We start from the raw sequence: 22,607 nt of genomic DNA, 5'->3' as shown, positions 1-22,607 counted from the left end.
AGAAGTCTGAAAATTATGTAAATGGTATAGAGAGGTTTCTAGATCAAGTGTGCTTGTATTTAATCTAAAATGTACAAAGGTGATAGTGAAATTAAAAAAAAAGATCCAAATACTCAAGATATGTTATGTAGGATATACACATTTTTGCAAAATATGTGTTGTGCTTCATGTTAAAAGACGTTTTACTATTTACAGGTACATACAGCTTCCTGTGCTGTGCAACATGCAAGGGGTACCTAGCTGAGAGGCTGGCTAGTTTATTGCAAAAATTTTTGGAAACTTGAATGAAGATTCTTAAACTGTCTAACATACCAACCTACTTTCTGAAAAAATACTACAGTTTTATGATAATCTGATTTATATATATATATATCCATTCCATAATCCTAACAGCTGATTTTTAACCTTCAAGTATTTTTTAATAATAGAATATTTATAAACTTACTTTGCCTTAGATGTTATCTCTCAAAATTCCCTGATTAATAATAAAACTGCAAAAGTATTACTTTTTTTTGTTCATAATCCTAGCTACTTTTTGAACATGTTATTCTATAGGAAAAAAAATCAAGCTATGTGAAGTATTACCATTTCATCAATTTGGTTGGGAAAATATATACTACTGTAATGGGATGTATGCATTATAACTGGAAGAAGCCTGTATACTTGTGGAGTGTAGCTTGTCATTCAAGTCTGGACGTCCAGTTTTAGGAAAGCTAACAATGAACTGAACGAGATGGAGGTTTCATCAGAAACTCTGTTCCCATAAAGCAGAGAAACATTTTAAGGCAGAAGTAGATATTCTTTTCAGATACTATATGGCACTGAAAATTTTTCTGAAGGAGGAAAATAAAAGTCATTAAACTGTTGTCTTACTTTAAGAAATCTTTCCACAGGAACTTTACTCAGTACAAGACTATACCTAAGAAATTTAGAGAGGAAAATATGATTTTATAAAAGTCAAATGTAAATAGCTGCTTAACAGAGTATAGTTCTATCTATAGAGTCATTCCTGCTTAATCATAACAGTGGTTTTATAAGAATTAGCATATTTCTTTATCAGTTGTAATATTCTGTTTGTAAACTCTTGCAGAGAACTGAGACTAAAGCTGTTTAAGTATCCTTCTGCTGTAGGTATCAAAATGCTAAATAAATGTCTTTCAGAATAAGAACGCTTGCTCTCGAATACCTTTTTTTCACCTAGACTTCTACATATGACAGGTATATCTGCTTCAAAATGTATTTTGGAAGCTATACAGCCAAAGGGCCAGGACATGAGGAAACTTTAAGTTCAGAATTTTAGTAATCCTTCTGGTAACATTATGGAAAAGACTATGACAAAATGAGTCTTGGAGTATATGAACACTCCTGGAATCTTTCCCAGGCAAGTGCTGCTGCAAGTGCTTGACCCTAGGTTCAGCTCGTGCTTATTGCCTTGCTTGGTCCCCTAGCAAGGGACAGAGATGGAGGAACGTTTTGCATTGTCAGTTCAGGGCCATGCATACATACCTGGGGTAGCTCTGAGCAGATTCTTGCATGCTAACAATTTTTTTTTCATCTGATGCTCTGCTTAAACAAATATAATCCATTACAGATGGTGCCCTTCGCCAGGCTCTGTGCTGATGTGCATAGGCTGCTTTACACCTACACAACAGTTAAAGATGTCCTTCAGACATGCCCCTGAATAGCCTTATATTAGCCTTCTCTAAACTGTCATTGAGAGTATGGCCAGGAGAAAGAATGTGTGGAGACAGTGTCCCTGTTAGATGACTATCTCCGACTTTCAACCAGTGCACTCCTAACTGTGCACTGCAAAGGCAGAGGAGAACAATTTCAGTAAAAAGTTTGGCTTTCAGTGCAGGTCACCTCAACTTAAAAATCAACACACAAGATATTCATGCTGACATTATTACCTCCATTAGATGCTTTTGATTGCAATGTTGGGTATGAAGTCCTACTTTCTCTGAATGTACCTAAAACTGCATAATAGCCTTGACTTCCTTTTCCTGGAAAAACCTACAGAAAAAGTCTACTTTGCCTCTAGGACTTGTGGTTTCCATTTACTTTGCTCGATATGTGTACTTAAATGCATCACAGTGGCTGGAGTCACTGCAATCATTCTTGAGACAGTGCAGTGAACTATAGAATAAAGTACCATGCAAGAGTTCCCCTCTTACTGTATTATGCCTTTTCTGGTTGTGGATGTATAAAATGTTTGATGGACCACATATTAACAGGCACCACATCAGCTTCTGCGTCTTTCAAATGCTGAAGTGTAAAAATAGCATGTCGTTTCTACTTTATTATGTGGGGGAAAGCAAAGGTTGTAGCCTAGTTTCCAGCGGGTTGTGAGGATATACTACATCATAAAAAAAAGAACCCCCCCATAAATAAAACCCAATGATAATTAATAATACCATAAAAACATACTGACCTGCTGTGTTCAGTCTGAGACACACTGACGCTTCTGTGCTGATCTATTGCCCTCATCAGCATAGGGATTTTGCTAGCAAGACTGCATAGCTGCAAATCTAATTACGTTACTGATTTCTCTTGCCTTAGATATCAATGTGTGCAGCAGCAGAGGTGAGCTCTGCTAAACAGACACATCTGCAATGTCTTGGAGTTGCACGCAACATCTGCATGTTTTCTTTGTAATTCTGTTTCCATATACCCTTTGCAATACAAGCATTCCTGGTTCACTGCATTCAGGGCAGTGGGCCACACTTCTAGATATCCACCATGCTAAAAAATTGGCAATTCACAACTCCATAATGAAATAAGCCTTCAGGACTTGAGGTGAAGCAAAGTGCTGGTAGGAAATACCCAGCAGCATCTAATGGAATTTCAGGCTACTGCACTACATTGGAAGGAATGCAGTAGTATTTCCCACTTTTGTTTTTCTAGCCTGGCAGGCTTTTCCAGCCTTTCAAATTCCCAAATTTGCCAGAAAAGGTAGCTGCTAATACAGCCTGCATTAACTTTGAAGAACATCCCCCTAGTGAGGAAAACTAAGAAGCTGTTTAAGCTAAGTTTGCAATGCAAAAGAAGTAATCCCCAAACATAGTTTTATTTAAAAAGTAAATAAAAAAGCACTAAATCTTTAAGGATGGTTACTTAAACCCTCCACTCTTTTTAAAAAAGAGTGACTACAAAAAAGTGCTACAGAATCTGTTGTATTTAAACTCTGAGCTAAACATATGAGGCATCTCTGACAATTCCCAACACAAGCTTGTAGGGCAGCATTCAGCACCAGGCAGCGCATAACACTCCAGAGACTGTGGACATAATTGAGCGATACTTTTCTTCTGTTCACTGCATATAAGAGGTGTAATTGATTTAGAGTGTGCTTAGTTTTATGAGGCTCTGGACATCTTCATTTTTTGCTCCAAATTCTGAGGATGAATTTGTCTATAAGGGTGTAATTTATTATTTTGTTTTTAGTTTTCTGTAAAACAAATTAGATTTTAAAAAAGAGCATAAAGTGAAGAAATTGTTAAAAGCCAATTTACATATGGGTTTGCCTCATTTATCTCTTTTCTAAGTTCTCTTTAATGTTAAATTACTTAACATATCAACCTCAGGGTTTTTATAGCGAAGTTGTATGTCAAGATTTTTACATGAATACCTCTGACACCAAACCTCAGTTTCTTTTTCTTCCATATGCAAGTGAAGTCTACATTATCAAGGGGTCATAATGAACTGGAAAAATTATTTTTATGTTCTCATAAGATCCTAAAACCTGCTACAGAAGCACTATATCTTCTTGTGGGTTCAAGAAAACCATTTGCCTTTATGTAGTGCAACAAACGTAAGTGTTTAAATGTTACTTATATAAATCAGATCTAACTTCACATAAGGCTCTTCATTTATGTGAGTGTTTTTCTTTTTTCTTACTGTGGGGTCTAAATGCATGTATGGCAACACTAACTTCTTAATCTATATTGAAAACACCATTAAGGAGCCATATGAGCAAACTTTCTGAAAATTATAGAGCTTATTTCTGTCACTTCAAACAAATACACTAATATGTAGCATTTATACACACAGGATCTAATATTTAAACAGGAGAAATTACAGTTTGACACTAAACATTGAGCAAATAAAATTGTGTGCCATGACTTTTGACTATAGGCGCTTCTCCCAGAATACGAGAGCAAGTACCTAAGGACTGTTTCTGTAATGTAGTGGCTACCACATTTGCCTCACATTAAAAAGATCCCTGTTTTGTAATTCGGCAGACAACACTTAATTATTTCTATGCAGTTGGCCTTGATGATTTTAAGTGCCTTTTCCAACCTAAATGATTCTATGATTCTAAGTACAGAGAGCAAAGGTTCTTCTATCGTCACCATGTAAATGAAAATTACTTTATTGGGTTAGAGTGGTGTCTTGATATGGTTGACCTTTACATATATTCTTTTTCACTCATGTGTAATCTATCAGGCTGAAAACCTGCAATTATCGTTGCAGAAGAGCAAGCATTTTCCCAGAAATTAAATTTGAAGACTTTATTGGCAAACTTCAAGAATTTGAAGTGGCAGGTTTATCAGAGCCTATGCAATCCAAGATTTTGGGTTGTTTTTCAAAGCACCAACATTTATTTGTAATAGGGGGGAAAACCTGTTTTTAAGAGGTGATACTGAGAAACTATGAAATGAAAAATTAAGTCTTTTATTTTCTGCAGTTATGATAATCTATTATATTCATTTCTGCTCAGTGGTCTGTTAATGTACATGATGCTGTTGCTTCTGAATGGAGTATAATACCTCCCTGTGGCATTATGATCTTTGCATGCTAGAAAGTTGCAGAACAAAATCTTATTTTGGAAAAGAAAAAGCATTGTCATTAGGCTGTTCTTTAACAGAGAGTGTATGCCTGTTGATAAGACTGAAGATGATGTTACAGCTGTCATTTTCATCACTGTGTAAAAATTACAGGTTTACCAAGAAACGCAAGGGAACTTACTTCATACTGAGATTTTAGATCATAAGACTAACTTATTCTGAGTTCTGGGGACAAAGGTTACATTTGGAGCACTTTAGAGTCATCATTTGATACTGGCAAGTACGGAACCACGATTCAAAACTTTTAAGCTCAGTTTTAAGCTCTGTCAGTCAGCCAGTCTGAGCCTCAGTTTACCAGTGTATATATGAGAAGTATAAGTACCTCAACATTTACTGAAGTAATGCTTTCAAGAAGTTGAGAATTTTTAAGTATATAGTGTTGTAAAAGACTAAAGAGTAATTTTGGAGAACTATATTTAAGCTATTTTTACTTGCCCTTTTATTAGCAGTAAGGTGAACAATTCTGCATTTTCCTATTACATTACTCAAGCAAAGCAACACTAGTATTTTTCTAAAGAGGAACACTGCAATGTAAAGGTAACTTTTGTACACAGGGAATGCTGTACTTCTCCAAAAGCCAATACTGTAAGTTATACCTTAAGTGTATTTTTATTAAGTATAAGTTTAATTAGTTTTGCTGAGATGATCTTACAAGACTGCTTGGGTCTGCAGTACATATTTTCTTGTGCCTGAAATGTTACCTAGTTGTCTGCTGGCCACAGGAGGTATTTTTTTCCACCTGATAGTGTTCCTGGTCACTACTGTAAAGTGAAGAAAAATTGTTTTCAAAGGTAAACATAAAATGTATTTTAACTCTTACACGGAAGAAAACTTAGGAATTCCAATACTGATTACCTGCCTTTTTTACCTATGTCTTCAAGACATAGACAGTTTCATTTTCATACTTAGGTTTTCATCATCTTTATCATTTACAGATTTATTTGAAAACCTGTTGTAATATGTCCCAAAATCTACACCAAAAAGAAATGAAGAGTCAGTGATGTTGAACTTGTCCTGCTTCTCTCTGATATCACATCATTATCACATTCCATAGCAGCATTACCACTTGTGCTAATGACCAGAACTAGGGCCAAAATACTTTTCTTACAAAGTGATGAGGAATTGTTAAAAATATTGCCTGTCTTGAAATGCAGGAGGGACGTCTTTGAAGTTCCTGACAATTCAAAAACCATTCTTGCATTATTTATTTCATATTATCTTGCTTTTGCCTTTCTCCTTCCTCATTCTGTGTTTTATTTTGGACTTTTTTCCTTACTATCTTTGTATTTTTCCCTCACTTTCATCCTTTCTTCCCCAACCCCTAATGCTTCACCCCTTTTTGTTCTCCAGTTTCCTGTCTCCACTCCCCAGAACGTTTTACTTTCAAGCCTAGGGCCAGCCTACGATCACCCCTTCATTTCACCGTAGCCTTCTGAAGGCCAAAGCACGAATAAGAACAGTCATCCTGATTTCAGTGATCCCCTTTTTTCTCTTTTCCTTTTCCCTACAATTATAGTTTGAAAGCAGACAGCACTCCTCCCCTTATAAACAGCATATGCACGAGGTACTCAGGGAATGCAGCAGGTTACTTTGTGATCCTGTCTCTTCGAAGTTAAGAATGATGAAACCAGTTGTAACTCACAGTCATGCCACTTCTCTCCTTCATTCTTCATTTTCTGAGAAGGAATATATCATCCAGAAATCCTGACAGCTGTCAAACTGTAGACACAGTCTGGACTGTGAGTAAAAGTTCTGTGTTCTAATGCAATTGTGTTTCTGTGTATCAGCTGAATCAGTCATGTTACGTATTTTCCTATACAGTTTTTTTTTTTTCTCAGATAATATTTGGCTGGCATAGCAGTAAACAGAAGTGGAAAATATTGTATAACTGTAGATAACAGTTTCTGTGCATATTTTATGCTTATTTCACTCTTTTTCTTAATAGACAGTTTTCAATACCTTTCCTCTTCTGGAACTAGGCTCTTTGTTTTGAAGGTTTGCTACTACCTAGTGTCACTTATGTGTACTCATAATGTTGTGGGTGTGCTCAAAAGCCTTGAGATGCTGATATGGTCAAAGACAATCTCCCCTGTGATTTCTCCTCTTGTCTAGAATCCAGATGTTCCACACAATATTTTCGAGGTTTTCCATATACAAAGAGAAACCAGATCAAAGACATCATCATACAATTAATTTTTCTTAGGGAGTCAGAGGGTGAGACTGGCTAATACTTATTTTAAGGTGTTACTTGTGTGGAGAAATAATAGTGCTTGCATAGAAATCATGTGAACCATATACATACTTTAAAACATGTAGTGTTTTGAAATGAAGCCTTATTGGCTTAATTGAAGAGCGTAAGTGGTAACAGCAGAGTGCCAACATAATGTCTCATTCTTTGCCCTGTAGTCCTCAGATTATTTAAGACTATTTGGGTTTCATTAACAAGTCAGAGATTTTTATTATCTCGTGGTATTCAAGATAAGTAGCTCTCTCCTCCACTCAGAACAGGAATTACTTCTTGATTGCTGCAATCAATTGTTGAGAATCTTGACTTCTTGATAGAAACTTCTTCACAGAAAGGCTTTGTAGCTTTGTGTGTGCTTCTGGTCAACAATCTGGATACGCTGCCTAGCACATCTCTGAGTACGCAACACAGGGTGGCTTTCATTTCATGTCAGCTGTTGCAGTGTAAAAGTTAACATATCTAAGTCATGGCTAGTCAGTAGTGATGGACAAACATCTTTAGAGGCTACGTTACCCCATCCCAAGACAGCTTAATAGCCCTTTGCATCGATGACTAGCTTAACTTGATGTTTGAGTTTTAGGGATCACTAGGTTTTAGTATAATCCTCTGCAGGTTCACAAATTTTTATAGAAAGACACTTGCCATTGTATTTCAGATGGGTTTTGAGCATATTCACTGAACAACAATTTCAACTTTCCAACTTTGTCTGATTAAGAAGATCAGTTTAGGACAGTGGAAACAAACTGTACTGTTGTTCTCCATTTGTTATCAGTGAGAACAATGTTTCAAGCAACTGGGAAATAGTGTGGATGTTCAGACTGAGGAGAGATGTGGAAACTGGCTTCTAAAGCAAATAGTTTTGGCTTTGGCCCTGATTTGTTCATCTTGCACATCTCTAAACTAATTCTTATCTTGATAGTAAGACAGGGTTATTGGCTTCAGAGTACTTTGAAAAGTTCAGCTTGAAGAGAGGCACCACTCCCCTGCCAAAAAAAACCAAAACAACCAACAAACAAAAGAACGAGCTTCTTGTCAAAAGTGACCCAGTTAATTGGTAGAACATGTCTGCATCATTTTATGCTAAGGTTGTTCATTTTCTGCCTGGTATATGTACCATGACAAGTGTAGTACATAGGAAGTTATCTTCAAATGAGCATATTCTTATAAAGTATTTACTTATTTACTTACTTATTCTTCCACAACCTCCCTTAAAGAAAATTCACAGAAGAATGTGGTTCTCAGTGCAGAAGAGGACAAGATATATAAATATATGTTTTTTACTATTTAACTTTTATATGCATAGATTACAGATGAGCAAATGATTAAAAGACACAGGAAGTTCTTCAGGTTCTAAGAGATGTCAAAAAGGAGTAACACAATTGGCATGACTTCATTTGATGTGTTAACTGGGGATGTGAGAATGAATATATCTTTCTGACACCAAAACTGGAGAAACAATCATGTGCAACTAAATTACAAACTTACTGCTTTGGACAAACTGTAGTGTTCTAAAACACTGATGAGTCTTAACGTACACCCATTGAGAAGGAGCAAACAGATAGGACAGTGGAGTTATGAAGCTAACCAAATTTAAGCAACAAGCATATAAACACCACTGGTGATCTTCAGCTGGTCAGATCAGCTCCTTGTACAGACAATTAGCATTTTGCTCTTGATTGCCTAAAAATAGATGGCTGTAATTAGGGTACTTAATTTGAATCAGCTCGATTGCGTTTTGTTTTGTTTGTTTGCATTTGCCATCTTAATGCTTTTTCTTAGTGCTTTTTAATCATTTAGGCTTGAGATCAGAGCAAAACTGCCATCAGTTCTACCAAGGTTAGGTGCAAGGATTAGGAATACACGCCACGAGAATATTTGGGTTATCGATTTTTCGGTAAATCGAAGACATCATCCACGGACAGGTTTACAGCTGTTACAGCTGTGTAGCTGCCGTACTGTACTCGAACGGGTTTCTCAGACCTGTACTCCTGCAGCAACAGCAGGTGTCTCTGCTTTCCCGCACATCCCGCCTCAGCCCGAGCACCCCCCAGCCCGGCCGGGGCTTCCCCCCCCCGCCCCGCAAACGGGGCGCTGCTTCAGCACCCCGGCCTGGCCCACCGCCAGCAGTAAAACATGCCCGCTCTTCGGTAAGGCAAAGATGCTTTAACGGCATAACTTCCCAGTATGTGAAGGGCAAAGAGCAAAATCCCATCTATAGGCAAAAATATTTACCAGTTACGCCAGGGAGACTTCCCCTTCGAAAAGCTGATTTGGTAGATTAGCTACTGTCCTCATTATCTGTGATTACTTTTCACGTCTAAAACGTACTAACATTTGTGTATTGTGCAGAGGCTGTGCTAAAAAAGTGGGGGAATGACGACGACATTTGTCAGTCTCTTGCGTATAAAGACACATGTCGCGGTTGCTTGGTTTCACGGAACATTTTCTTTTTCCGTGCTCCATGCTGCAACTTTAGCGACGAAGCAGGCTCACAGGTCTGATTTACCTGAAATATCTGGGGAGTAGAAGGTATCTCCGGTTAACTATGCAAAAATATATACCGAAGTGGAAAAGTAACGGTGTCCTTCCTCTCTCAAGCAGTACCGCAGGGCAGCAAATTACGTTTGTTTTTGTGAGGATTTGGGTCTTCTGACGGAGGAGCCGAGCAGCTCGAGCTCGCGGGACCCAAGGAGCTTTCACGATTTTATTCCTCTGTCACCCGTTCGGTAGGTACCATCCTCCACCGGGCTGAACGAACGACCTCTGGGGCCCCCCATGCGGCTTTCACTTTGCCTGCGAGTGACTGGAGGGAGGGTATTTCGGGGTGGGGGCAGCGGGGGGGGGCAGCCTTCGCGGCGAGGAGCGCCCCACAGGCGACACCAGCCCGAGAAGCGTGTAAGTGGCTCGGCCCGGCCCGCCCGCCCGCGGCCACCGAACGCCGCTGCAGGACGCTACCCCGCCCCGGCGGCGGGGCTGGGCCGGGGGCTGGGGCCGGGGCGGGGGCGGGAGCGGGGGCGGCCCGGGCGGGGGAGGGGCTGTGCCCCGCCGGCCCCGCCGCACACACCGCCCCTCGCTCGGCGCAGCGGCGGCGGCACCCGGCGGCACCCGGCGCCCAGTGGGACGGGGCGGGCGCCTACGGGACAGGTAGGCAGGGACAGGGACCGGCCCGCCCCGCAGGTGCGGCGCCGGGAAGCCGCGGTGCCGGGCGCGGGTGCGGGTGCGGCGGAGCAGCGCGGCGGCGCCCTTGGGCGGGGGGGCCGAGGCGGCATCGCCCCTCGGGCAGCGCTGGGGGCCGGCCCGCTCGGCGGTGCCGCCGCCGTGGCAGAGCAGCCGGGCGCCGCGCCTTGCTCCGCGCTGTCGCCGGTGGGTGGCCGCGGCGGTGGGGCGGCGTGGGGGCTGAGGGCAGGCTCCTCCCGTGCTCCGCGTCCCGCATCGCTCCGTCTCCGCGCTAGCGGTGCGGCGCCGCGACGGGTCGGTTCAGGCGCACCGCAGAGCAGAGGATTTGCGCGGGGGATCTTTTCGGGCAGGCTGCCGTGCGCTCCCGCGGACAGCTGCTGGCAGCCCTGGTCAGAGCCTGGGACGAGCGTACGCGCCGAGGTGGAGGGGTGTTTGTGGGTACGTGTAAATAAGCAATGACCTGCACGTGAAAATGCACATCTCTTTAATAACTCGACTTCGTTCCAGCGTGTGTCTTTCAGAAGAAGCTGCCTAGAGAAATTCTCAGTTGTGTGGTATCCTGCACAGATTTTTCTTTTGGCGACAGTCATAGCAGTGTAAATATTTCCTATTCTCCGTTTCAGCCAAGTAGGCTCGATCTGGAAATCCAGGCCCAATCAATTAGGAAAAAATAAGCAGCTGTTTTTCCTAGAATGAGCTGGGAATGCGGGACTTCTTGGTAATCTTACAAATTGGATGTTGCTGCCAATTATGAGTACTTAAATGTATTCAAAGCAGACATGTATTTCCCAGAATCATGCACAGCTCTGAAGTTTTTGTCAAGTACCAACTTCTAATTATCAAGTGAGTTTAAAACTTCAGTTTGAAACACGCCATCAGTACTGAAGGTGTTTTATGGCATACTTTCTCAGGTTTGTAACTAAGCTTTGGCAGCAGCAGTTTAGAAAGCAGATTAACACAATGACACTATTTAGCAAAAAATGTTTCTATCCAGCAACTTGAAAGAACAAAGTCGAAAAACTGAAGTTTGGAGAGCAGCATTTGTTTACCAGTAGATAAGCTACAGACCTATGCTGAAAAGTCTTAGATGCTTTGACTGAGCAGCATGTCTGACGTGAGACTGAAACTGAAAGCTGGCTTCAAGCTTCAGTTCCCTTGTCAACACCCCTAAATGGCATTTGTGCCAAATAACACAATATTGGGTGGAAAGCATACGTAATTAGGTATGTGCGTTCTTTAAATGCAGGGGGGGGCATGCAACTGTCTGGGCTGAAGATGAAATTTAGGAGAATAACAGCCTGGGCGGCCAAATTATCAGTTTCAGTTGCTACTCAATGGCCCGGCAAATGAAATGATCTTAGGAAGCCTATTTTTATTTTCCCTCTCAAGTCAGAAAGGCCAGCTGGGCAGGTGTGCTCCAGATTTTTAATAAACTGGATAAACAACATAACTTAAGCCCAAGTTTCTGCTTGTTTGCTCACATAACTCATGCACTTGCACAGCATCAAAACATGGGACTTTTATCTAGTAAAATTTATTTAACTTTTCTTAGACAGACAATTGTAATCACCATGAGACCTTGTCATATAATCAAATTTAAATGTTTATCACTCCCACAAGAGAAGGATCAGTTGCATCGTGTCAGTATTGATTGTTAATGTGCTGTGGAGATGGCATGGCTTTGCGTTTGGCTTCTAAGATGAAGCAGTTGCGAGCCTGGAATGTTACAAGTCTCTGCTGACTTTTATGATGAGCAATTCACTGGATTGGCAATGATGTTTCTGTGTCTTGCTCACTATTACAATCCACGCGTTGCAAAAAAAAATCTCAGCTGCTGGCTGCTCAGGGACTTGTGTGAAGTAAGGTGGTTGTGTCTATTTAATTTCCCTGGAAATCACTTACCAGACTTGCCCAGTTTTGCGTACCAGCTGGTGAAACGGTCAAGAGCCTGCGCTGTTCTAGGGTGCCTTCTAGCCTGCACTAGGGGCAGGGCTGTCCATGCCAGTTTCAGGTCACCCCAGACAGCCCCAATAGGTGGAAACTGCAGTGCCTTTGCCTCAATAGCATGATGCTATAGCCCTTTATATACCATATATATTACCATTTAGCTGCTCTAGCTAAAATGTGCATAGCTAATTGCCAGTACTTTAAAGGCAGCTGGAGGTGTGGGCTTGCATCCTCGTAGGTTGGGCACCAGGAGGACCTATACAGTGGTTACAGCGTTAAATGAGCTGTTCCTGCCCTGCAGGCGATCAGAGGAGTTTGATGGTGTGAACAGTCCTTCAGTGACTCATAACCACGTTTTCCACAAAGGGATGTGTTCTACTGTATGGGGACATACACCTAAAGAAGCAAATGCTGTTTAACAAAAGCAGTTAACTCATCTATGCAAAGAACACAGGAACCGTGCATTAACATACTTAAGTGTGATTAACATCTAACAGAGTTTGGAGTGGGCTTTTGACTGCAGCTGGTAAGAATCCCTTGAATTTATATTCAGATTATTTGGCAGGAGTTTTGCACGGTGTCTCTACATAGCTTTTGCTCTGCTAGGTATTTTTACTTCTTCTCATTAGGGGAAGTAAGTGGCTTTTAGGAAGGAAAAAAATAAACAGATTCTTTGCATATGTGCTACAGTTTTAGTCAAAGCTAAGAAACATTGATTCCTTCATAAACAATACCGTAACATGGATGTGATCCAGTATATTAATTTTTTTTAATGTAACACGGTGTGGAGCAGTAAAGATCCACTATAAACCTCTTTTTAGATGTGGAGTGGAATTACAGCCAAAGTTCTTACATCCTTATTCCCACTAAGCAGTGTCTTCCTTGATGAATGATGCCAGTGGCACCAGATTTCACTGTATAGAAGTTATGCTATCAACTCTCAGTCAGCAATGGAATTTGACCCTGATTTTTAATATTAAGAGATAAGTTTACCAGTAATTGGTACTCATATACCCCTTTTAAGATTTGAAACAGAAGCTAGAATTAGCATAGCATGAACTTAGATATAACTGCGTTATTTTTTCATCTATGAGAAGAATCTGTACCTTGATATTCCAAATGTTTTTCTTATGAAAAGAGTATGTATCATTGAAAACCGTCTCTTAGAAAAATAGGAGTAGTATTCTGTGGAGGGATGGATTTGCTTTACTAGAATAGTTTTATTGATTGTGTCAGCATTCTTGTTAATTAACCTATTCAAACTGTCTGGTCTTTAATTGATGTTTTGCTTTTGTAAGGATTTGTGGTTCATGCCTTTGGATGTGCACATTAGGTTTATATTAAAATGTAGACAGCCAGCTCTTCATGTTTTATCTGTTTTGTATCTGATTGTCAGAGAAATTAGCACATAGTGGGCAACAAGGTGCTAATTCTGAGCTCTTTGGATGTGTAAGACAACAAAAAAATACAGATTGGGAAGCAGAAAGCATAATTTTAACTTTGACATTAAGTTGCTGTGTGACCTCAGGAATGCAATTGAATCTTTTTTTTTCTGCTGCTGTAAAAGAACACTCTTCTAAGCCTAACAAATTATTTTTGTTGAGCATGCAGAGATGCAAGTTAACTCTTGCAAAGAAACTTGAATATAAAGACTGCATGTTAATGTGCCATATTTAAAATAGAAACACTAGCACTAACAGCTGTAGGTTGTATGGCTCTAGCGTCCCACCACTACCATCACAGGAGCTGTAGAACAGCACAAAACAATAGTAGAAATTATCTTGCCTTTTATAATCTAAAATTTATGACAAAAGACAACAGGAAATAAGGAAGGACAATGAACTCATGAAAACAGCTGTCAAACCACAGTCATATTATTATTCATCAAAAATCATGGAAATGAAAACGTTTATCATTAATCCCTTTAGGGTTTTTTTTAAGGTGAGTCTTCAAATAGGAGACAGTATGGAACTATTTCTCTGAAAGACCACCAATGAAGGTGGGTACCATGGCCCTGCCAAAGAAGGGATCAACATCTTGTTAAGTATGAAAAATTCTGGGTATGTGAAGAGACCATGAAAGGCAAGGAGAAGCTTGGAGAAGTTATGACCTTAAGGCAGTGCAGAAGGTGGGTTTGTCAGGCTGGGGAAGAGAAGACCAGTAGGGTTTTGTGGTTTGGATGAAGTTGTCCAGGCATGAGACTGGGGGGCCCTGACCCAGCCTGGTGGTGTTTCTCCTGTGCAGTGCTGGTCTGGGACAGTGTGCTCGAAGCAGTGGTGAAGGATGTAGAGAAGGAGGGCTGGTCAAGGCTGCCCAAGAAATTAAAATCATCAAGACAGTGATAATGTGTGTTTAGGGCAACTGACACATCTGTGAGCAGTGGCAGGGTGGAATACTAAACCAGAGTTTGGCAGAAGTTATGTTACTTTGATGGACTGCAAAGGAAAGGAAAATGAATGGGAAAGAAAACAGCAAGCTGGTAGTTTGTTTTTCCATGCACATTCCCATTTCTTTTGTAAAGAAGCCATGGCTTTGTAAAGTTTTCTGCACATTGCAAGCATTATGCTGTGAGTTCTTGCCATGTTGTGCTTACCTTCTTGAGGAGTAGATCCTTTTCTAAGTGAGTAGTGCTATATTCCATAAGTAACTCTATGAGAGATAGATGCAACACAAAATGGTTAAGAGAGACAGTAAGGGCAGGAGGATGTCATTCTTGGCATACTTTGGTCTTAACCCTGCGAGAATATTTCTATTAATAAAAAAAAAAAAAGACATCCGTTCAGGGTTTCAAGGGGTTCAGCATGTTCACAGCATCTTTTGAAGTTTCTCCTATACAGGAGTCTTGTTTATCTATTTTTCAGGATTTTTTGGGGGCACTTGGTGAACTTAAAGGATTTACACAGCAAGTAATAGCATTGTCACTTGGTAAGTTACTCATATTTGTCTTGTGGAAATGTTTTGATTTTATCTTGCAGACATTTTTCTGAAGCGCAGGATAAAAATATTCAAGGTGGAGATAACTTTGACTTGGGATTCTTCCGGTCCCCAGCTGTTAACGTGAAACATAAAAATATTCAAGGTGGAGATAACTTTGACTTGGGATTCTTCCGGTCCCCAGCTGTTAATGTGAAACAAAATACTCTCCTATCAAAGGGCTTAGGTAATGTCACGATGAGAACCTTATTCATGGTTTGCAGTGGATCTGGCAGTGCTGTGGACCATCTATACTCTGCAGTTGTGCTGCAGCTCTGCCACGGTGCCAGCCCAGGGTGCAGGAGCTGTCTGAGAGCTCCCTAGCTCTGGCTCTACCCATGCATTGGGGTTTCCCATGGTTAGCCAGCGTGTGCTGGAGGGAGTTGTGTGCTGCAGTCTCATTTTGATGTGCAGTTTTGACCTTCATAATTCATATCTGAAGCTCAGAGCTACAGGGTGTGTCTGTCTTGCATTGTAGACACAGGCAGGAACTGCAAGGTCAGGTTGTTGAATAAAGGTGAGGCATTTGCAGCTGCAATGCTGTGCTTGTCTTCTCCTAAACTGGCTTTTAGGGAGATCCGGCTACCATGCTGGTGTCCCTCTGGCCTCACATACTGCAAATGTGAACTAAATCAAATTTATTTCTGTTCTAACTATTGTTGGTTTCATTCAGACCTCTTGTACTATGGCAGTCTATTTTTTATTAAACGTGTTGCTCAACACTTGATTTTGGTGTTGATTCATGCAGAGTGATTTAGATGATGGCTATTTTCTGTTACTTGCCTCTTCTTCATGTGAGCCATAAGGAAGTTTCAGAATCAGTTGATTTGGATGAGAGCTTTTGAATCCTGACTTTTGAAGTTTCGGCGTTGCTGAACTGATTAACTGAAGAGGAGCAAAAGAGTTTCGATCACAGGGCTCTGCTAAAAAGAGCCCCCAAAGTGAATGTTTTGTGTGAAAGTATGCCTTGCAGTTTAAGCCCAGGGTGACAATGATTGTAACACAACGCTGTTCATCTGACAGCCAGACAAAGAGGCCATTATGCTCGGCTGGCTGGCATCAGATTCCTCCCAAAGCCAATAGTCACACTAAGCTTGGTCACCCCGAGAATGTGAATACGCTGGAAGCACTTGCATGTTAAAGAAGAAGAAAAAGATGTGTGTGTGTGTGTGTGTGTACACACATAAGTGTGTGCGTGCCAAGGTCCAGTTAAGTTGTAAGTACAAAATGTCATAATTGTTTGGGTTTTTTAGAAGTTGCTGTCAGGAATCAGCAAAAACCATGGAACGCAGCACTGAGGACAGACATGGTGGGAAAAAGACAGAGTATGTCAACAGACCAAGTAGATCTTTCAGTTCCTTTCCTCCGTGCTACAAGATTGCTTCCTACAGTGTGCTTTCAAGCATTTATAACTGAGTTTTAGTTTCCTCTAGAGTGTTTACAAAAGTTTGGACCGCACTGGTCTGTCAACAGACACATACTATGATCACTGGAACTTGGGCACAAGTAATGCTCATGTGTATTTGTGGGAAGCATTTGTTTGATTACTTGCAAACCCCCTTCAAAGGATTCAAGACCACCGGCAAGAATCAGGGCACTTGATACATGAAGAAATGTCCCTGACAACTTTTCAGCTGTGGCAGTCTTGGCCTCAAAGGCAGTATACTTTCATCAGCCATTGTAAATCTACTTAAAAAATAGGATACAGCAGCTGGAGGGGAAAGCTCTTCAATTAGAAGTGTGTTTGTTTAAAAACAACTGTTTCGCCTTTGCAGCCCTGAGGGCTGGATTGTCTTCTCCAGCACACAGGACGTAGCACCCAATGATGACTGGAGTCACTGGTGATCACACCTGGCAAAGGCATTTTGGCCTCATTCCCTAGCTACTGCTGTAAGCAGCTTTTTTCCCCCATTTCTTCCATTTTTCCTTTTACATAGAGGACCATATTAAACTAGCATTTGCTTTTGAACGTATTTGCTCCTAAACTTCCTAAAAACTTAAGGGAAACATGTAATTTACAGGGCAGTCTTTGCCTGTGTTTTGGCATATTGATACTGGTATAAAAAGAAAGCACCATGAGTTCAATTTCTTTAATGTGACATAGGTGTTTTTTTTTAATTTTGCTCTCACTGTTATACTTTCTGAATACAGAAATTCAAAATAAAAATATACAAAATACACAAAATACAGAATTATTTCATAATTAATATTCATATTCAGTTGTGTTTTGTTTATACTGACACATTTTTCCTACTTTTTTTACACTTTCTGAGTGAATATTTTACTTTTGAAGTGCAAAAAGGGACAGATCATTTTTTGCAACTGGTGCCAGAGTAGTAGTAAATAATTCATTTTTTTTATTTATTCAGTTCTCTGTCATTAGACTTTTCTTTGGAGGGTTTTTTGTCTATACCTTTGGGAGAGGTGATCACCAAAATTACTTATGCCTATATTAAGTGTTTTGTGTCATCAAGAATTAATCCGAAGAGGGTCAGGCTGTATTTTGTGTTTGGGGTGCAAATGATAAATGATGAAGCATGGTATATTGGTAGCTTTATTTAAATGCACAATACACGTGCCTGAAGAGCTGATGATTTCGTTACTCGTGCCTGCACCAATGAAGGGCCAAGCATCCAGCATGTGCTGAGGGCTGCCCCCAGCAGCCAGCCCTTCCTCACGCTCACCCCCCTCCTCCAAAAACATGACTCAGGAGTTGTTGCAGGTTTTCTGTGAACTTGGCACTTTTGCTGCCAAATTCTTTTTTATGCCAAGTTGCTTGTGGTTGAGGGTCAAAACTAGAGAGCTTAATGATTTTGTCTGAATTTGCCATGTCAGTAAAAATCCCAGCCAGTTTTGGCCTGACATTTGGATGGTTTTTTGGTGGTTGTTGGTTCTTTCTTTAACCTTAGCGTGCATGAAGACTCTCATTGCTCCTGGTGAAAAAACAGGAGGTGTTTGATGTGGACAGGAAGGCTGGCGTAGTTAGATGCCTGACCACCTTCTATCTCCAATGCGTACCTTAGAGGTTTTAGTAAATCTTTTTGATAGAAATAAATACTGAGGATACAGCCCAGCTGGTCTCAGAGGGAGAATGAGCTGTTGGTGTAAGAAATTAGTGATCCAATTAAGTCAGGTGAATAAATGCTTGCTGAGGGTAAAGCTGGGCTAGATGGGCTGTTTTTCCCCAGTCCTCAAGAAAAGGATCGGTACTCAATTTTTAAAAATTGTGTTAGGAGGGTGCCAGACTGCACAGAAGTTAGGGTTTCCTTTTCTCTTGCAAGCTCTATAGAAATGATGCTTGTGATCTCTGTATGTGCTGCCATTAAAGGATGTTTGTAGGCCACTGCGCAGCCTTATGACAGCAGTAGATTTTAATTATCCATATAATTACTTCTTTGTGCGTAAGGATCTCTTCAATTATAATGTCACTATGAGTGTCCTGAAAGTGCATGTAATGTGAAACAGCACGTTGTCCGTCTCCTAAAGACAGCAAAGCAAACAGCACCTCTGAATCTGAAATCCCATCTCTCATGTGGCCTTTTAACTCAGCAACAGGAAATTATTGCTCCATACACTAATGTTTGGATTTGTGTGAATGAGCTCATGTCCCAGGAGTGCTTTACTATTCAAATCGCATCCACCTGTACTACGTTTGGTTATGAGACCACAAAAGACAAGGACATTTGAGTATATATTTTAAAAATTATGCATGGCGCTTAATGCTGAGATGGTGCTGTATGATTCTTGCCTGCTCTATACGGTTTGGTATAGGCATTGCTCTCTGTCATGATGTAAGCTGTGGCAGTCCTGTGTGATGTTGTCAGGTCCTGCCATTGTTGTGGAATTTTCTGATGCATTAGAAGTATTCAAATTACTGTATTCAGTGACATCAAAATATGGGAACTTTGAAACTTGCAAAATTTTGGTTTTCATGATGCAACTAGGAGACTTCCAGGAATCTAAGCACCTCAACAATTTCATGGGAAGATAGGAAGGAGATTTATCAGTTGTATTCAGCAAGTCTTTATGTTGCCTCTAGAGCGGTGTTTGCTTTCATAGGAAATCTAAATAATTGTAATAGGAATAAACAGACACTTCAGTCTAAGCAGAGTGAACTACTAAATGGGAGTCCCATTTGCCCAGTTGTACCATTTTCCTGTTTGCCCCTGATTTTGTGATGGTGCATCCAGAATTGTTACTCACCTGCTTTGTGAGTTCTTGCCATGCTTTGTGAGTGAGCAGGTGAATGCCCATAAACCCTCGGTGGTTCTTTCATCAGAAACTGCATGTCCTCTGCTGCTACTTGACAGTACCTTCTACCAGACAAAGGCCATTTGCCAAAACAGCAAATTTAGGTACTTAAGAAGTAATTAATAGCTGTCCACATTAGCTGTATGTTGGTTGGAGGGTTTGGAAGAGGCAGAATACTGTTTGGTGCCAGTATTCCTGCAGGGTGGTGTTGGTTTTCCCTTTGGTGGGAGTTTGTGATACTCTTTAGGTAAGGAGTGTTTCACTGGCTGCAGTTCACTATTACCATTATTACTATTTTTATTTATTTATTTATTTTTGTGAATTCTGATTAACCACATGATTGCTTTTTATGCAGAGGAATGCCAGTTGATTTGAAATTGATTTTTTTTTTTTTTTTTTTTTTCCTGTCATGATGAAGGTCTGGGCACCTGTGGCTGGACAGCTGCTGCTGCTTTGCGCTGGTGTTGTCTTCCTGGCATGACCCATAGGAAAGAAAAAAACGTAACGCTTTGCAGTTTCTCCATGTCATGTTTATGAAAAGCTTGTCTGCTGAGGTGTGTGAAGGCTGGTGGTTTACCAAGTGTAACAGTCCTGGTTAAACTGTCTCCTTCCTTTACCACGCAGGGATCTGATGTCTTAAACCTTGGCCAGGGTTTACAGCCCTCTGGCTGTAGCCCTCCCAAGCACTGAGGGATGAGCTCTGCCTTTCCGGTGGGTTGAGGAGGCATGCCAGTGCTGAGAGTCTTTGTGCCACGTACTCAGGTGTTTGATCTGGGCACTGCACCTTCCTCAGGTTCTCAGTTTTGACAATGGTGTTTCTAAAGAAAAAAATCACAATTTGCACAGACTGCCTGACTCTTGCTCTATCACCACCGAAATCATAGGCTGCTGCTTCACTATACTCTTTTTGCTTACAAAACCTTCTCTTAACACAGTTCTCTCCTTGCCTCCGACTTCCTTCTGTTTAGACAGTGAGAACATAAAAGCAAAGAAAATCATTTGGGTCCTTTTTTCCACCCCAGCCACAGACCGTGGGAGAGCTGTGAGTGGGCTCCTTCTGGCACTGGCAGAGATACCATGGGGCAGAGCGCTGCACGGGACGTTTACCAGTGGCACTGCAGACTTGTTCGTTTAACTAACTCCTCCGCCTGCTCTGTAATGGAGCTTTAGTGCTGCTTTAATCCATGCCACATGCGGGTGACCCGAGCAAACCCTGTGGGAAGACAGAAGCCCTGTTGTGTGTTTGCAGAGCAGTTGCTCGGAAGATGATGTACAGCTGTGGCCGGGCTTGTTTGGAAGTGAAGAGTAATTTGATCTTTTAATCTTTTTTTTCTTCCCTCCCTGCCACAACTGATATTGTAAATAACAGCTGTTTCTGAAGGGTACCTGCCAGTGAGGTTGAAATGCATATTTTAATTTGAGGAGTAGATTTCATTAAGATTTTAGCCACATACAAAGAATGTGCTGCTTTTTTTTTTTTTCCAATATTTTTATCTAGTTTCATTTATTTTAAAACACAAGACGTGAGAAGGGAGGCTGAGAGACTGATTTTCTTACTTGCATTGAGTAATCCAGGAATAACTCAAATGAGACCAGTGGACTTTCAGAGTAACTGAGGTGAGGCGCATGAACACAGATCCCTTGTGCATCACCTGGGTAATGAATTGTAGCATCTGTGAACACACGCACATCTGTGTCATCCAGATATCCCAAAGCTGCTTCCCCAAAAGCTAGAACTGGCCTCTAATAGATTATTACATTTTCTTTTAGCTGAATTTCCAGCTCTGTAATGGGCTCTGCTGAGAATGCTTAGCAATATTAGTGTTCTTTATGCTTTAACGTTGTTTTGGATCAAAGGCATTACATATTGCAAATTCTGCTATGCAGGTATCCCACAGGGTTTCATGGCTTTAAGACAGAAGATAGTACTGAACAGAAATTTCACTAGTTCTGGGGAAGTTGATTAGACTCTGAACCTACAAAAGAGTGCATTTTTAATTATTGAATGAGAAGATTGGGTGAGTAGTTGTTGAAAAATGAAACAAAAACACAGCAAGGGAGATGCTTCCTTGCTTTAAGTGTCCCCACTGCTGTCGGTAGATTTTTCCATCTCCATAACCCATTTCAGAGAACTGGGGGACTTAATCTCATCTCTGGAACAATATTGTTCTGCTGCAACTTTAATGCACTTCTAGGATATGCTCCATTCTTTCTTGCTGAACACTAGTTCATGCCAATTTGCATTATGTATGAGTAACACCATCCAGGATATGCATTCATGGTAAGTGAACCTCAAAGGGTGCAGTGATTTGGGGTTCTGGTCTGTGCCACTAAAATACAGAAGAATTTGTGCATGTCTTTGCAGACTGTCAACCTTACTGTGTGTACCACACCCTTTTACAAGTTGATTTATATTTTGACAGCGGATCAACTTCAGACAATAGATTTTTGTTTTGCTTGGGCTGATTTGGTGAAGTAGTGCTGGGATGGAGGGAACAGATGCTCTTTCTCATCTAACAATGAGAGAAGATGTAAAAAAAGTCTGAGGTTTCTGCCTGTTGGTCTGCAGTAGGAAGTTTTTGGAATTAAGTAGAAATCAATTGCAGTCACTCAAAAAATGGCTAGTGACATTCAGAAACATCTCTGGAGACTGCATCCTAGGATTTGCTTTAAGCTTCCTCTTCTTCCCTTGTTGGAGTTTCTCACTACACTTCCAAAAGTTAGTCTGCTTTCTGTTGTATTGCCTATTTCCAGGAAAATACCAAAGTTTTAGAACACTGATGTTTTCTTTTAGGCATATGTGTGTGTTTTTCAAAATTGCAGTTTACAACAAGAATACCAATGGGGAAAAAATAAAAAAAAATAAATAAAAAGCCAGAAAGACAAGAAGTCATTGGCCTTTTCAGAGGTGACTGAAATCTGTTAAAAATTCTCTCTGTTGTATTGCCTGTGGTGATTTCTTGTAAATGTCTTAAGGCCCCAAAGTCTGTATTTCACAATTCAGACGCTGCACCTATGGTTAGTACTGTAAGCACAATGTGCAGATTATTGCCACTGTGGCAAAATATTGAACTGGCAGCATGGTTCCTAAGGGTATGATGAAAATGGAGACTAGCAGACCTAAATCCTGTTTTCAGCTCTGTTGTTGATTTGTTTTATGAAATGAGGTA

At 40.7% G+C, this 22,607-nt stretch overlaps 1 protein-coding gene across 2 annotated transcripts in view; it reads left to right on the top strand.

Moving 5' to 3' along the window:
• Positions 1-10,129: 10,129 nt before the first annotated feature.
• MEGF10 (multiple EGF like domains 10) overlaps positions 10,130-22,607 on the top strand; it is a 110,028-nt gene continuing 97,550 nt past the window's right edge. The window contains exon 1 of one of the 2 annotated variants that reach the window (XM_055699722.1): positions 10,130-10,233. The gene's annotated coding sequence lies outside the window, so the exon portion shown is untranslated. Of the gene's footprint in view, positions 10,234-15,071; positions 15,139-22,607 lie in introns of those variants that run through there. The other variant, XM_005437055.3, reaches the window with a different exon arrangement.

The sequence above is a fragment of the Falco cherrug genome, chromosome Z (genome assembly GCF_023634085.1).
Source record: "Falco cherrug isolate bFalChe1 chromosome Z, bFalChe1.pri, whole genome shotgun sequence".
Taxonomy (NCBI): Eukaryota; Metazoa; Chordata; class Aves; order Falconiformes; family Falconidae; genus Falco; species Falco cherrug.
Note: the sequence above shows the minus strand (reverse complement) of the source record. Positions and strands in the feature narration are given on the sequence as shown.